We start from the raw sequence: 16,379 nt of genomic DNA, 5'->3' as shown, positions 1-16,379 counted from the left end.
AATTTTCAGTGCCACTCTTGGCGTCCACTGCCTGAGTTGTAGCCGATTTGCTGTTACAATCTGTATCACTTGTGTTTGTGACTGCTTTTATTTATGACTATCTGCCAGATTTACGTAAGACGAGAAGTGTCCTTGGATTCACTACTATGTTTGACTTCTTTTCCAAATGGGCAGAGTTGAGTACACGACCACCGTACATTTTCAATTTTCTTTTCGAAAGCTCTTCTTATGTGTGTTGTATAGCACCATCGCTCACATTAACATCCTGTATTCAACACTTTAGCAGTCTGAACTTGATGAAAGGACACCAGGTTCAAACACTACTCGTTTCTCATTTGCTTTGTGTAAGAGCATAAAACGCCTATATATGACGGTAGTATCTGTTCCTGAAAGAATAGTCACCGTTGACGACCATGCAGCTTTGCTAGAAACGAAATGACAATTAAATGGACACCCTAGCTACAATGAAGTACATCAACGCCTGTTTGCAGCTAGGGTGCCCATTTAATTATCATTTCGCATATAACGCCTGATTCCTTTTATAGTCGCATCGATCGTAAAAGCTTTCTTTCTAGTACACGGGTTGGATAAAATTTACGATGTCTGTCTGATTCCAACACATGAAAGAGTATCCTCTTCAGCTTTCTTTTTTAAGTTTTCGTATAACTTTGTGGTCGTAATTCTAGCATGGAACTCAACGACATGATTCTTACAAACAAATCCCCCTTTCTTTCTTTTGGAGCAATAGTAGTACGAACTTTAGGACTCAGCATACCATCGTTCAACTCTTGCACATGATGGACTGTCACATGCCTAGGCACGAACTGGATATGAAAAGCAAATCAAAACAGACCACAGCGACCACAAAAGAGATTAAAATAAAATCCCTTAAACGATTTGTAGCTCGTGTTACGCCGAGTAGCATGACACTGCACTGTTCATAAGCCATGATACTGAAAACTTAATGTGCAATTACTAACAAATATTAATCGCTTATCTTACGCTGGACAAAAGGCTACAAGATGTACATCTTACGCAACCACACGCAAAAGATATTACTCTCGGCGTTGGCGTTACTTAAAACTAACGTGATTTACTTATCGTTTCTACAGTAAACGTTATACAGAGATGTAGGATTCTGTGCATTATAATTCCACAGTATTCCACAGTAAACATTGTACAGAGAAGTAGGATTCTGTTCATTATAATTCCACAGTAAAGTCAGCATACATGGAATACATTATTTGTACGATATGTAAGTTCATGGTATGCCACTAAGGCTACATTTTGCATCAGACGTAGACACTAAGAATCACTTCACTTTAATATTCGAACGTAGCATTTGTTGTTACCAATAGCAATGTTCATGCAGAAAAAATATTTTCCGTGGAGGCTTAGAACATATGTCCGTTCACATTTCGCCCTTAAACAAAATAATTACGGATGATTTGTTTGTTAGAATAAAGGGAATATTCCTTTTTCAAGTGTCCATGACTTTGCATCCAAAATGTAGAACAGAATTCTTTAAGCCAAGATAAATCACTTGCATCCCGCGTAAGTTTCTCTTAGTGTAATAATGCTGTACTTTGATATGTACTGTTTAAAAATGACTGTTAGTTAGTAATCGTAATTCTGTAGCAAGCAATACTTGACATCTGCGAATTTCAGACAAGAATTATCATATTACATACTTAGAGGTAGTAAAAAATATTACAAAAGATCACGGTAAACAGAAAAGGATTCTTAAAATATACAGTGTACAAAACTTCTACCTTATGCATTTCTTCAGCTCTCTCAGATATTCTAACTCGATAGTCTCGTTGGACTTGTTATGTTTAAGGATGTAGAATCCCTCATGCGGTATTCCGATGATCTGATTTGGACCCATGTAAAAGAACTGCTATTCCTGTTTTCCTTTTGCATAAGTGAGGGCTAGTGGTTTGTTGTGAATAGTATTTCCTCACCATTCAGGAAGATCTGAACTCGTCCCAGTTTTTTGTCGTGAGCAGACCTCTGAGAGTGCGCACAAGCTATTAGGGAAATGAGGGTGTGGCGTATTCTGTGAGGGAGTGAGTTCATCCACTCATTTTTCTCTTCAGCTGCAAGCATAACTCCGACAGACGTATGGTGTGTCGATGGATACATGTGGCCAGTTTTTCACACGGGCACGATTTCAACTCGTTTAGTCCACCCGTGTTCGATGCACGTTCTCATAAAATGGTTATAGTATCTAAAAAAACTCTTGCTATGGAATTGGATTCTGGGTAAAGTTTCGAAATTAAAGTTCACCTAATTCGATATTCTTGAAGAAAAGAGTTCCATACTTGGGAGGTAAAATTTGGAACACTGTCATAAAGCATGGCCTGTGGTCTTCCAAATCTAAGAATGTCGTTTTCCCTGGTCTTTGCGATGATAAATGCTGCAGTTGCAGTTTCAGTGAGGTATAATCTGATGTATTTCGAAAACATATGATATGGAGTCACAATGTGCCTGACAGTCTCTGTAGCCTGATTTAAAGGTCTCTCAACACCGGTGGACAAGACTTACCTGAGCTCAATGTCCCCTAGTTTAGTGTTCAAAATTTTTTAGCAAATCTATTTTTTTAGAAACAGTCGTTGGCTGACAGAAACGCAGGAGCGCAGCAACTGGTACCGGCGTCGGTGTGGATTCGGATTGTACCAATGCACAGCTAATTTCCCTTCACATTTCGGACTGCCGAAATGCCTCCGTGCCAGGTGTCTATACCACATAGGTAAGTCCTTGTAAGCAGCTACGATACATATAGACCGCCAATTTGAATCTGTCACGCTCCAATTAAATAAAAAGTAATCATGTGCTGAGACGTCTGCAATGTCTGGACATGACTAGCTAAATTCTTTACCGCCCTGACAAATTTTCTTCAGTTCAGAACTTTCAGATGAAATTATTGGTAAACCAGGTTTTATCCGCGTTGCTAATTCTTTATCTCATCCTCTAAGTACAGTATTTACGTGATCAGATATTCACATGGCCAGTTCCTAGTCACGTTCTTCAAGTGTCTGATTTATTTGCATAGCAACCTCTTTCTTACATGAACAGTTCTTGACGTTGCTGAGCAACAGTCGTACAATAGTCCTTAAATGAACACACCGCCATTTGACTGTACTGTTTTTTATTTCATTATGACAGAGGTTTCGGGTTTTTATGCCATTTTCAAGTGATTGAAGATAGAGCAGGTATTGCACTGAGTATGGATCATCTTTAGATCAATTGTTGTTGCCGAGTAAATAGTTTGTTTCCAGTGTGACAAGACGAATACATCACCAACAAAATTTAGTTTTGGAAGCAAAATATTTCACTTTATGAATGAAGGGGAGAAGTAATCGGAATAAGGTTTTGTCACACAGAAAATGCTGGTGATTGAGGTTCTGATTTAAAATGGTGCTTGGAGACGACATTTCAAATGTATATGAGTTTTTGACTTCTGACAAACGACTTTGGAAACTGAATATCTATAGCACTCTTTCCATTTCGCCTGTCAGCGTCTCAGTGCCTACTCAATGTGGAATCACTTGAAAATGGCATAAAAGCCGAAACCTGGGTCGTAATGAAATAAACAACAATACAGTCGAATGGTGATGTGTTCATTTAAAAGACAATACTAAATCTTTGTTATATTCTGCAGGCATAGTGTTCTCCCGAATAGAATTGCTCGTAAATTCCTTATTGCGTTTACTGATCACAGCTGTTATCTTTCCAAGAAAATCTGTAATCGAATTTACACTTTTACTGGTTTCTGAATTTAGTCGGAGGGTAATGACAGCATCTAATTACGACGCAGAAATGGGGCATGCCATTTCCTCTGTTGCCGGATCTACATTGCTGCCACCATCGACATCAGATTCAGTATTCATTACGTCTACGGGATCTATTGATACTACATTTATAAATTTGGTCAAACCTCACAATAATCAATCATCTGTCTTCTGAGACAAATAATAAATGCTACAACAAAGTGCAGCACAATTATCTCGGTATGCAATTACACTAACAGGACGATTCTGCTTAAAACAGCAGAAGGTCGTCTACTATACAGCCTACTTATGAGCTGCTTAAAGATTGTCGTTTTGATCATGGCCTTAATTAACGATGTAATATAAGAATTTTTAAGAGTTTTTCAAAATAGACGATGATAGGATCATAAAAGTTACGAACTATTCAACGTTGGTTTGGAAAACCATGCCACACGAAACGAAAGGGAACGAACCATGATACCCCTTCCGTTTATGTGTTGTGATTTATTGCTGCTTACTATACTCATAAGAAAAATTCCCTTTCTAAAAATTTTCATTTTACTTTCTCAATACAGCAGCTTCCACTTATCGCTTTTTTACTCATGTAGCATAAGAATGGTTATATAATGGTAAGACAGAGATTTAGGAATCAGGTTTTAAACTGTGAGACATTTCCGTGGTCAGATGTGGACTCTGACCACAATCTATTGGTTATGAACTGTAGATTAAAACTGAAGAAACTGCGAAAAAGTGAGAAATTTAGGAGATAGGACCTGGATAAACTGAAAGAACCAGAGGTTGTAGAGAGCTTCAGGGAAAGCATTAGGGAATGACTGACAAGAATGGGGGAAAGAAATACAGTAGAAGAAGAATGGGTAGCTTGGGGAGACGAAATGGTGAAGGTAGCAGAGGATCAAATAGGTTAAAAGACGAGGGCTAACAGAAAACCTTGGTTAACAGAAGAGATAAAAGAGAAAATATAAAAATGCAGTAAATGAAGCAGGCAAAATGAATACAAACGTCTCAAAAATGAGATCGACAGGAAGCGCAAAATGGCTAAGCAGGGATGGCTAGAGGACAAATGTGAGGATGTAGAGGCACATATCACTTGGGGTAAGATAAATACTGCCAACTGGAACATTAAAGAGACCTTTGGAGAAAAGAGAACCACATGCATGAATATCAAGAGCTCAGATGGAAACCCAGTTCTAAGCAAAGAAGGGAAAACGGAAAGATGGAAAGAGTATATAGAGGGTCTATACATGGGTGATGTTCTTGAGGACAACATTGTTGAAATGGAAGAAAATGTAGATGAAGATGAAAAAGGAGATATGATACTACGTGAAAGGTTTGACAGAGCACTGAAAGACCTAAGTCAAAACAAGGCCCCGGGAGTAGACAACATCCCATTAGAACTACTGACAGCCTTGGGAGAGCCAGGCCTAACAAAACTCGACCATCTGGTGAGCAAGATGTATGAGACAGGCGAAATACCCTCAGACTCAAAAAGAATATAATAATCCCAATCCAAAAGAAAGCAGGTGCTGACAGATGTGAAAATTACCGAACTATCAGTTTAATAAGCCACTGCTGCAAGCTGGCCGGAGTTGCCGAGTGGTTCTAGGCGCTACAGTCTGGAACCGCGCAACCGCTACGGTCGCAGGTTCGAATCCTGCCTCGCGAATGCATGTGTGTGATGTCCTTAGGTTAGTTAGGTTTAATTAGTTCTAAGTTCTAGGCGACTGATGACGTCAGAAGGTAAGTCGCTTAGTGCTCAGAGACATTTCAGCAATTTTTGAAACACTGCTGCAAAATACTAACACGAATTCCATACAGACGAATGGAAAAACTGGTCGAAGCTGACCTCGGGGAAGATCAGTTTGGATTCCGGAGAAATGTTGGAATACGTGAGGCAATACTGACCCTACGACTTATCTTAGAAAATAGATTAAGTACAGGCAAACCTACGTTTCTAGCAAATGGATCAAATGCCTCTGAGCGCTGTGGGACTTAACTTCTGAGGTCATCAGTCGCCTAGAACTTAGAACTACTTAAACCTAACTAACCTAAGGACATCACACATATCCATGCCCGAGGTAATATGCGAGCCTGCGACCGTAGCGGTAGCGCGCTTCCAGACTTTAGCACCTAGAACCGATCGGCCACCCGGCCGGCAACGTTTCTAGCATATGTAGACTTAGAGAAGAGGTTTTGCCAATGTTGACTGGAATATTCTCTTTAAAATTCTGAAAGTGGCAGGGGTAAAATACAGGGAGCGAAAGGCTATTTACAATTTGTACAGGAACCAGATGGCGGTTATAAGAGTCGAGGGGCATGAAGACAGCAAAGGACCTGTAAGAGCAGTTGAACGAAGTGTCATGAAAGGAGGATATAATATGAACATCAACAAAAGCAAAACGAGATTAATGGAATGTAGTCGAATTAAGTCGGGTGATGCTGAGGGAATCAGACTAGGAAATGAGGCACTGAAAGTAGTAAAGGAGTTTTGCTATTTGGGCAGCAAAATAACTGATGATGGTCGAATTAGAGAGGATATAAAATGTAGACTGACAATGGCAAGGAAAGCATTTCTGAAGAAGAGAAGTTTGTTAGCATCGAGTATAGATTTAAGTGTCAAGAAGTGTCAAGTATTTGTGTGGAGTCTAGCCGTGTATGGAAGTGAAAAGTGGACGATAAATAGTTTAGACAAGAAGAAAACAGAAGGTTTCGAAATGTTGTGCTACAGAAGAATGCTGAAATTTAGATGGGTAGATCACATAACTAATGAGGAGGTATTGAATAGAATTGGAGAGATGAGAAAGTTGTGGCACAACTTGACTAGAAGAAGGGATCGATTGGTAGGGCACATTCTGAAGCATCAAGGGATCACCAATTTAGTACTGGATGGCAGCGTAAAGGGTAAGAATCGTAGAGGGAGACCAAGAGATGAATACACTAAACAGATTCAGAAGGATGTAGGTTGCAGTAAGTACTGGGAGGTGAAGAATCTTGCACAGGACACAGTAGCATGGAGAGCTGCATCAAACCAGTCCCTGGACTGAAGACCACAACAACACAACAAAGGTTATTGTTTCAGCATTGTATATTGTTCATGGAACGGAAGAAACACAATATCTAATAGCAGATGAAGATATTTTTGATACTGAACCCGCACTTTGAGCACCAAACGTGGCATTTCCTCTCTGTCTATTAATGATGGCGCAACTGAATTTGTCTCAGAGGGGCAAATAATAAAACATAAATAATAAAATACTTAAAGAAGGTATCCTTACACAAGTGAATTGTAACGACGTGGAACCTATGTTGATGATGGACGTTTAACTTCCCGAGAGCTCCGTGCGGCGCTGTTTACTAAATTTCTGCTACAGTGATGTTCATGTTATATGTAAGAATCGATCTCCATTTACCTACTTTCACAAGAGGGGCTGTAATAGGCTTTTGGGTGGGGCGAAAGTTTGAAATTTTAGAACACCTTACTTACACCTCCTCAGCGCTAGACCCCACTAAAGATAGGTAACATGGCACGAAGGTGGCGAATGAACATACCTCTGTCTTTTGTTTCAGTGACGGTACATTCACTGTTCATAGTTCCTGGAAGTTTAGATGTATTTACAAATTTAGAAAAATGTTCTTTGGTTCTTCAGCTAGTGATGTCTTTCATGACGGGATAGTCACGAACAAATTGGCTTTCTCTTGTAATGTATTATCTTAACATCAGACAAATGAGGAGAAACTATAAATAAACATATAAGGTAAAGTTAAACACTGCAGCCTAGGTTCTCTATATGGCAATTAACTGCACTGACAATTTAGCTACTAAGGTGGGCAGCGGGGACGGAATACTCTCCTAAAATCGAGATTTTATACTGGACTGTGGTGGTGTGTAAACGGATAAAACTCGAGATACATATATTCAGAACCCTTTTTGTTTAATGTTTAATTATTAATGTTTAATTTCCAGGCACGATTCTTCATCTTTTGTCAAACATGTACTAGTCCGTGGAATGTAAATCCCACGGATGAAGGATGACGAAGCGTAGAGTGCCGTGGTCAGGGGCTGTGAAGCATCCAGAGGTGCTGATGAAACTGAAACTTGTTGCTGCCGGCCTCTGCGACCCAGCGGTTCTAGGCGCTTCAGTCCGGAACCGAGCTGCTGCTGCGGTCGGAGATTCGAATCCTGCCTCGGGTATGGATGTGTGTGACGTGCTTAGGTCAGTTGGGTTTAAGTAGTTCTAAGTCTAGGGGACTGATGACCTCAGAAGCTAAGTCCCATAGTGCGTAGAGCCATTTGAACCATTTCAATCAGTCTTGTCGCCCCTTATTGATACTGAGTGCAGTTACGCTCTTTGTTAACAAGCAACGGCTACATGCGACGCACCACGGAGGGCCGGAGCGAAGAGTTCCGGGCATTTTACTAGGGGTCTTGCTCTGGTGGTCTGTGGGGCAACTGAGTGCCGCCTTTACGCTAAACAGCCAGGCTGAGTGGGCGCCTCCAGAGAAGTGCGTAGCCGAGAGCACAACGCTGGCGTTGGAGCCTGCGTGTGCGTGCAGACAGGAGACGAAGCGGCAGCTGTATGTAGATCGAGTGAAGGAATCACTGGGTCGTGGGTTGTGACCAGAGGAAGACCTGTGTGACATTGGCCACTTTCGACAGATCGTGTTCAAGAGAAAGAACTGAATTCGGAGAGTAGGTTTCAGAACCTTGCCTGTTGCAGTCAGCTCGGGCCACAAAACTGACTTTAACGTGCATTTCTATCTGTGCAGTGCTATTTGCCGGATCTCGTTCCCTATTGAGATGCAGTCAGTTCCAATTAGATCTTTATTACTGTTTCTGACAGGCTTGAAAGCAGGGGATTACTTATGGTTTCGTGTTAAATGGCTTCTGATGGTTAGTTCGTTCCTGTGATGGTGGATAGGGATCAAATGTTTTCAACATGAGGTTTTAGCTGTTCACTTATTAGTGTGTGTACCAGGGTAGAATGATTGAATAGCTATGTACGCTACAGCTTGTCTGATCTTGCTTAGTGAGAGCGTCTGCTTTTAATGCTATTTCTTGTAACTCATCTTAGGTGATGTCCTGCTTTTGCTTAATTCAAACCGAGTGGGCTTCGCTCATCGGAATCGTCTAGTGCAAATTTCAACGTAGCTGTATCACACTCGTACCATTGCAATTGTTCAAGGTACAAGCAACATTTTAAATCAATTTCTGGCTTCATCCAATATATCATACAATTTGGTGAACTGGAAAATGCCGCCTGCTTTGTGAACTGATATTTGCGTGTTTGTAAAATATGCTTTATCCCTGTGATTTAGAATTCCTGTTTCTCAGATCCCGCAGAACGGCGCATTCTCTACTGTAAACTGATTCCAGGTATGAGTTCTGCCCACGTTCGTGTTTTAAAAGGAATTTGATTGAGCATCTGTGAACATATGTAATCGTATAGCTATATTGTTACTTGTGTGCAGTGCTGGTTTATTGTAATAATTCTTTATACTGTGCGAATCACGTCTAATACTCCCCAAGTGCTTTCATCTATGCTCTTCTCAATAGTAGCAGGACGTAGTCCTTCAGGAACTGCCTATATTATCAATATCCTTTAAGCATGATTCTTCACATTTAAGGACAATAGATGGTAATTGTATCCAGAGCATATTTGTGGTTTTGTATGTTACATGTGTTCTATTGCACTATGGAAACAAGAGCTGTCACAGGAATAACATACCGAGTGGTTGTAATTAAACTTTTCTATTTAACACATTATAACAGAGAAACTAATGACGGAACGAGTACCAAATTTGGTGATATTCTTTTTGGAAGAGGTTGGCGTTTAAGCACCAAAGACGTGCAGTGTGACTGGCCAGCGTTACTGCGATATGCTTCGACAGCATGTCATACCCCCCTACAGAAGAGAGACGCATTGAACTCAACAGTGTTGATGCAAGATTGGGACCCACCGCACATCGCTCGTGAAGTTCACTTTACCTGCTTCTCCGAAATCCTTTTGGCAACGATCGAATTGACAGCCGATCGTTTCCCAATGCTTGGCTAGCACGATCACCTGGTCTCACTCCCTGTGATTTCTGGTTGTGGGGCTACCTGAAAAACAGGGTTTACCAGGGGAACATTCACACATGCACTGAGCTGAAGCGCAACATATCAAGACAGGTAGCCAGCATACCTACGTTCTGCTGTGTAGAATGCAATCCTGCGCTTTCAGACTCTTCTGGTCACTGATGAGTGCGATATTGAGCCCCTTTTGTAGCAGTAACAGTACCGGTATCTGATGGAATGTTGTACCGTAGCAGCAGATTAAAAGTGTATCAATTGAAATAATTCTGCATTATTTTTCCTCCTCATGTCCTTGACATTAATGCTGATAAGTTTGACCTTCATACGGTAATTATTTTCCTTGTTATAATGTGTTAAATAGCAGAAGTTTAAATACAGCCTCCCGGTATTTAAAGAAGCAGCAGTTCCAATATGAGCTTCTGATACATGGCCAGTCGGGAAAGGAAAACATTGCTGAAATGAGTGTATGGCTGCGGCAGTGTGAGGCAGTGGCGTGTCTGCTGCAGATTACTGCAGACAATGTTGCGACATGAGTGTCGCTCTGATTGTTAATGCCGCCTCTGTCTTGAACATATGGGAACATATTCAATTTTACGAACGTGGTAATCCATCATATAAGCAGATACAACCCCCAAAAATTCCAATTAGCCGTTGGTGTAATCATATTCTAGGCTTGAAGGTAGTTGACACTAATCAGGAACAGGCTGCCATTATTATTTGCCAGTAATGTGGTTGCTCTGTCTTTTGAGAATCTGGGAAACAGCCGTTGAGAGGGAGAGTTAGTGAGTGCATAGGACACCATTTTAATAAGTTACCAAACCAAGTTTTGCCAATATTTTGCGGTGATGATAAGCTCTCAACCGGGAAGATTCAAGAATAGAAAAATTTATTTGTAGTTTTCTTTTACATTGGTGAACCAAGCTCTATTTCTTAAGATCAAGCAGTTGGTAATTTTTTAGAATTTATATCACTTCTTTCTTGTATGTTTCAGCCTAGTGATTGCTGCTATTTTGTATGATCATGACACATTAGGAGAATAGTACTGTGTAGATTATTTGCTAGTGTTAGGAATAACTTAATTGGCTAGCAGTTCTTTCTTGAGCAGTTGCATAATGGTATATAAAGCAAAGTCAAAGGACCAGTGTTAATCTTAATGTTCAAGCCACAGAGGACAAATTTGTAAGCAACATCTTAGATGGAATTTTACCTAATGGCCGTTAACTAATATTGTTTTTTGGGACACTTATATCTTTTGCTGATTTATGTGATCGCTAGCAAAGAAAGCCCCATATGTGCTGATTAAAAATATGATCACAGGGATCCTTTGTGTGCAACTGAGTGCACGACGCAAGATGCACGCAGGTTTAGTGAGAGTGCTACTTCGCCCAGAGGGGCTTGTCACTACTTCTTTGAGTCTGGACGTTTAGCGCATGCCTACCATTCATGACGAAAGAAATAGTCGATACCTGCGGAAAACAGGGTGCCGTTGCGCTGGAGCTCTGCTGACAGGTTCTAATTAGACGAAGGCCAGGACAGGATGTAGACTTCCCTTTGTATGTGTGCTCCTCAACTGAGAGGCTATTTGTGCTTTATTGGATCACGGGAGGAGCATCTCTATTCTTGATCGTATTTGGAATTTGAGGAATCGTGATACAGGTAAGATTTCTTCATTATAATCAGTCAGTTAGGACTGTCACACCAAGAACAGTCGGTTATTGCCTTGGATGGGTACGAGCTTACTGTAAAATTGATGGTATGTCTTGACCAGTAAAGTTACTCGTTGTTAAGGGACTAAGTGCAGAAATTACCCGGGTTGTGATTCCATGTAGGGTACTGGATTGCTTTTCAAGTTGAAGAACTGACCCCTTGTTTAAGTTATGTTTAACATGTCCAGTGAGACTACCTACTTTGAACTTGGTCCTTTACAACGATGTGAGTGTAAAAATTACACTGGGTTCTTAGGGAGATTCCCAACGTTGAATGATAAGTTAGGGATAACGCACAAAATAAAGCATTGGGTGCCGCTGTCCGATTAGGTACACACGCACTAAGCCTCTTATGAGCTATCGCCACCAGAAATCAAGATCACGTGGCAGTTGACTGTTCAGATGTTACATGATAAGATGATTAGGTCATCGACCTCGACTTAGGCTCCTCCGATGTTCAGGGTTCCAAAGGCTAATTACTCGGGGAAAAGGCTAGCTGTGGATAATAGGGCTTTAAATGAAAAGATCATTTTGGAATTTGTTCCCTTGCGGACTTTTACAACTGCTTCATTAGGTTCTCTGGGCTCGGTACTTTACCGATCTAGATCTTAACTAAGCTTACCACCAAATTACCCTGGGTAACGATTCGAAGCATGTTATAATCGTTTGAACTTACTGGATCGCACATTAGTTCAGTTGGGTTTTCTTTGGTTTACCTAGTGGAGCAGCATTACTGTTTTGGGAAATTTCAGGTTTAAATTTGTTTATAATTATCTGCACGATGTTGCCATACATATTTTCACATTTACTGAGAATACTGAACACGTCCGGCAAGTACTGGAGTGTTTGAGTAGTGATGGTCTCAAGGTAAGCCAGGTAAAGGTGAATCTGCGCTGTGAAGCTATTTCCTTCCTCGGACATGTAGTGACAGTCAGTGGGGTTGATACAGATCAGAAGCTAACTAAGACGAGTAGAAGATCCGTAGACCTAATAATAGGTAGGGAAACGCCATCTTTGAAGGAGCAGTGAATTTTTCAGGACGTTGATGCCTAGATGTGCACAGCTGGTCGTACCACCGAATGAGTACCGTGTGAAATGGCAGGAATTTCAATGGATTGAAAATCCACAGGTCACTTTTGAAGCATTGAAATGCACCTTAACTAACGCCCCGATTCTGGCTGCCCCTGATTTTGATCGTGAATGAATAGTTAAGGCCAAAGCCTCTAATTTGGGGTTTGCGACAGTTTTGCTGCAGGAAAGGGCAGGGACCGACGTCCTACATTGTATGCCTTCTCGTCTTTGTCTCCTGATGAGGGTCTCCTGATGGGGTAAAATATTCCGTCTACGTATTAGAGGCACTTTACTAAAAAAAAATTCAAATTCTAACATGAACATTAAGAGTGTACTCTTGAATTGGAAAATGTGTCTTCAAGATGGAACCTTAATCAACCACATGAAGTAAATCTCATATCCCGTTGGGTCGTATTTCTACAACCCATTTCTGCATCAAACACATAAAAGGCTCTGACAATTAGTGACCGATGCTGTAAGCAGCATCTTGGAACAGCACGTCGTTGGTCCTAGTAAAGCTGAAGACATTGGGTTTCTGCTGTATTAGCTGACATGACTTCCTATTTTGGAGATCTCAAAGGAAGGCAACAACAAAACTCTAGCCTTCAGGAGGTGAAATTGTGATTTGCAACTTGGAGGGTGGGGGGGGGGGGGGGGGGTACTGCAGGTTATGAATTACTAAAGGGCTTGCTCTGTTAGCGTACTCACGGAGACAACATGCTGAACATCTGTTTTCTGTGTAGGAGAGTGCCGGATGTCTTAAAATATTTTCACCAGTCAGTGCTCAGCTGGCCATGGGAATATACAATAGAGTTCAAGAGATTAAGGAGTGTCTTACTTGGCCATACCAGAAAAAAACGTGAGGAGGTCTGTGAATTAGTGTGAAACTTGAAAGCTTTCCAAGCCGAATTCCAATGTACATAAAGGTTTCCTTCATTCCAATCGGCCTGAGAGACAGGTGGACATGGCATTTACTGTTTATGTAGGGCAGCTGCCCCATACCTAGAAGGGTGTAATCGGGTAACCCCTTTTGATGCTAGTCAGTTGTCAGGATGAGCATTACTGCAAAGAGCATTTGATTGTAAAGGATTATGTCACGGTGAAAAACACACAGGATGCGTTCTTCCTTGGCTCAGGTATGAGGAAGAATGAAACAGCATTTTTACATAACTTTTATTGAAAGGTTTGTACAATGGTTTCCTTACTGGATTGTTCTGGCTGGGAGAGCGGCAGCTGTGTCGTTTGCTAAGCCTTCTACTGCATGAGCGGCAGCGTCTCATTACGCCTGGCGGTGTGTATCCCGTGTCGCTGTTTCACTTAATTGACTGGAGACGCGCATTTTGAGGTGGCCTGTTTAGTTATTGAGAATGAAGTCGTGAATAGGATGGTGATACCTTGGATGTGGTGTCCCAGTATTTCTCTTCTCTATGCGGGTATGTGTGTCAGTGTCGTGTGTCAGCCAGTGGAGCAGCGCGGCGGGGGAAGGGCGGTGTCTCAGCCTTGAATAACAGACTCCAGCTTGCCAGTCTTTGGCTGTCAGATCTTCATCACCAGCTAACAGGTGACTGCTGATGTGAGGCTCTCTCCTTCCCATTCTCACGAGTCACCCGGGTACGTAAAAATCAGACTTCAAATACCTTCTAACTTCTGTCTTCCGGCAGCGAGGCTGCTGCTTGCTATTCCACTACAGCGGCGGACTTAGTGCTTCTGCGTACGATGTAGTCTCTTCCTGTACGACGGTCTTCAGCACAGACTGAATTGTATTGGAACTGAACTCGAACTGAAGCTGGACTGAAAACTACAGTCGGGTCACTTTGTCTCGCGTATTTATTTACTTCAGTTCACTGGAGGTGAACGACTTCACGGTCATTGGCTCTTTTCTCACGTTGAAAAGCTTCTCGAAGAATCTTATTAACGTCGGTCATTGGCTCTTGGAATGCAGGTGAGGGCCTTTGATCACATGTGACAATTGAGAAACACGTGAGCCGCTTGGGCGATGCCCTGCGGCTGAATCGACGGCTTCCGTTTATGTGGGGAGGGCAATGACTTCTCCTGAACGTGCTGAGTTGCAAGTGCTGGCCGTTGCCACTGCTGCTCTGCCCGCTGTTTGCCAGTGTGTAACTCTTCTAGACTAAACTAAGGTTTTATTTATTTTCTAATTTCTGCTTCACTTCACATTGATTTCACTAATTTATTTACGTATCTTAAGTACCACTCAACAAAGGTAATGAATTTGTATTCAACGTCACTGATATATTTTCGTTTTTTTTTGTGGATGGTTCCTCGTGGATCAATAACAGCTGCACGGACGATTAAATGTCTTCGTAAAGTCAACTCTGTATTTGAACCACCTAAGTGCTTTTCTTGTCATCAGTTCTCTATCACCTAATTCTCAACATTCTTCTGTAGCACCACATTCCATTCTGTTCCGACATCCCTGGAGTCCACGTTGCATACCACACAATGCTGTGCTGCAGACATACATTTTCAGAAATTACTTCCTCAGATTAAGACCTATGTTTGATGCCACGATGCCAGTAAACACCTCTCGCCAGAAATCCCCTTTTTGCCTCTGAGAGCCTTCTTTTGATGTCCTCCTTGCTCTATCCGTCAAGGCTTATTTTGCTACGTAGCAAAAAACTCCTGATTTTTTTGGATACTGATAATCACCGAGTAGCAGCCTAATGAATGACTCTGAGTGTATCTTAAGGATAAGGGACTGATCAGCTAATACTGCTGTGGGAGTTGCTTCGTATCAGTGTTTCGGCTGCTGACAATGAATTAACACAGATCTGTTCTCCACTTACCATCAACTTACCTCTTTCATCACTACAGCTAGGAAATACATATTGATAGAAATAGAACAACTTGTGTGAACGCAAATGACATTCAGACATCAGTCATTACATGCTTCTCAGTCTATGTATCTTAAACCTTGTATAAACCTCAATGAACAAGTACATATCAACCTTAACTCAACTTCTCAACTCCGTGTCACATTCACTTCAAATACATGTTCCTTCATAATCCATTATCGACTTTCATTAATCTCCATAAGTAAACAAAAACTCCATGATGCTCCATTAAATCTCTACGTATTATAAACCTCTTTAACTGCACAACATCACAACACTGCTTCTCTATACATCTCAGTTATATTCAAATACAAACCTACTTGTCAATTATATTGCACTATAATCATCCTCCTGTTGACTACACCTGTCAGCTGTTATTTGACTACATTTTCTTTAATTTTGCTTACTCTTTCATTACTATTGAGACAAAAACTACAAGATTGCATTAAACTCCTTACTGATACTAATTAGCCCTTTTCTGTATTTAAAAACATCTTTACCTTCATGTCTGGCACTGCTCTTTTTGTAATGTAATTTCCAAAAATTACATAAGACCTGATTTCTTTGATACTTAATATTTATCTTCTATTGTCGCAATAAAACATACCAGAGGTATTACTAACTAGTTTTACATAAAACCTCATCTCTTTGACACTTAACATTTATCTTCTATTATCACAATGAAACATACCAGAGGTATTACTAAATGGTTTTGACTGCAATGCCTGGATAACCACAGAAAACATGACAACACAATAATTTAGACAGTAACTTCTCCTATATGTATGTGTTATTTGTGTAACCACTATATAATCTATTTATTGATCGAATGAATAAACCATAAAATTTTCTTAGCATCTTTTTAGTATTTGCCAGGATTTGC

The sequence above is a fragment of the Schistocerca americana genome, chromosome 3 (genome assembly GCF_021461395.2).
Source record: "Schistocerca americana isolate TAMUIC-IGC-003095 chromosome 3, iqSchAmer2.1, whole genome shotgun sequence".
Classification (NCBI taxonomy): Eukaryota; Metazoa; Arthropoda; class Insecta; order Orthoptera; family Acrididae; genus Schistocerca; species Schistocerca americana.
Note: the sequence above shows the minus strand (reverse complement) of the source record.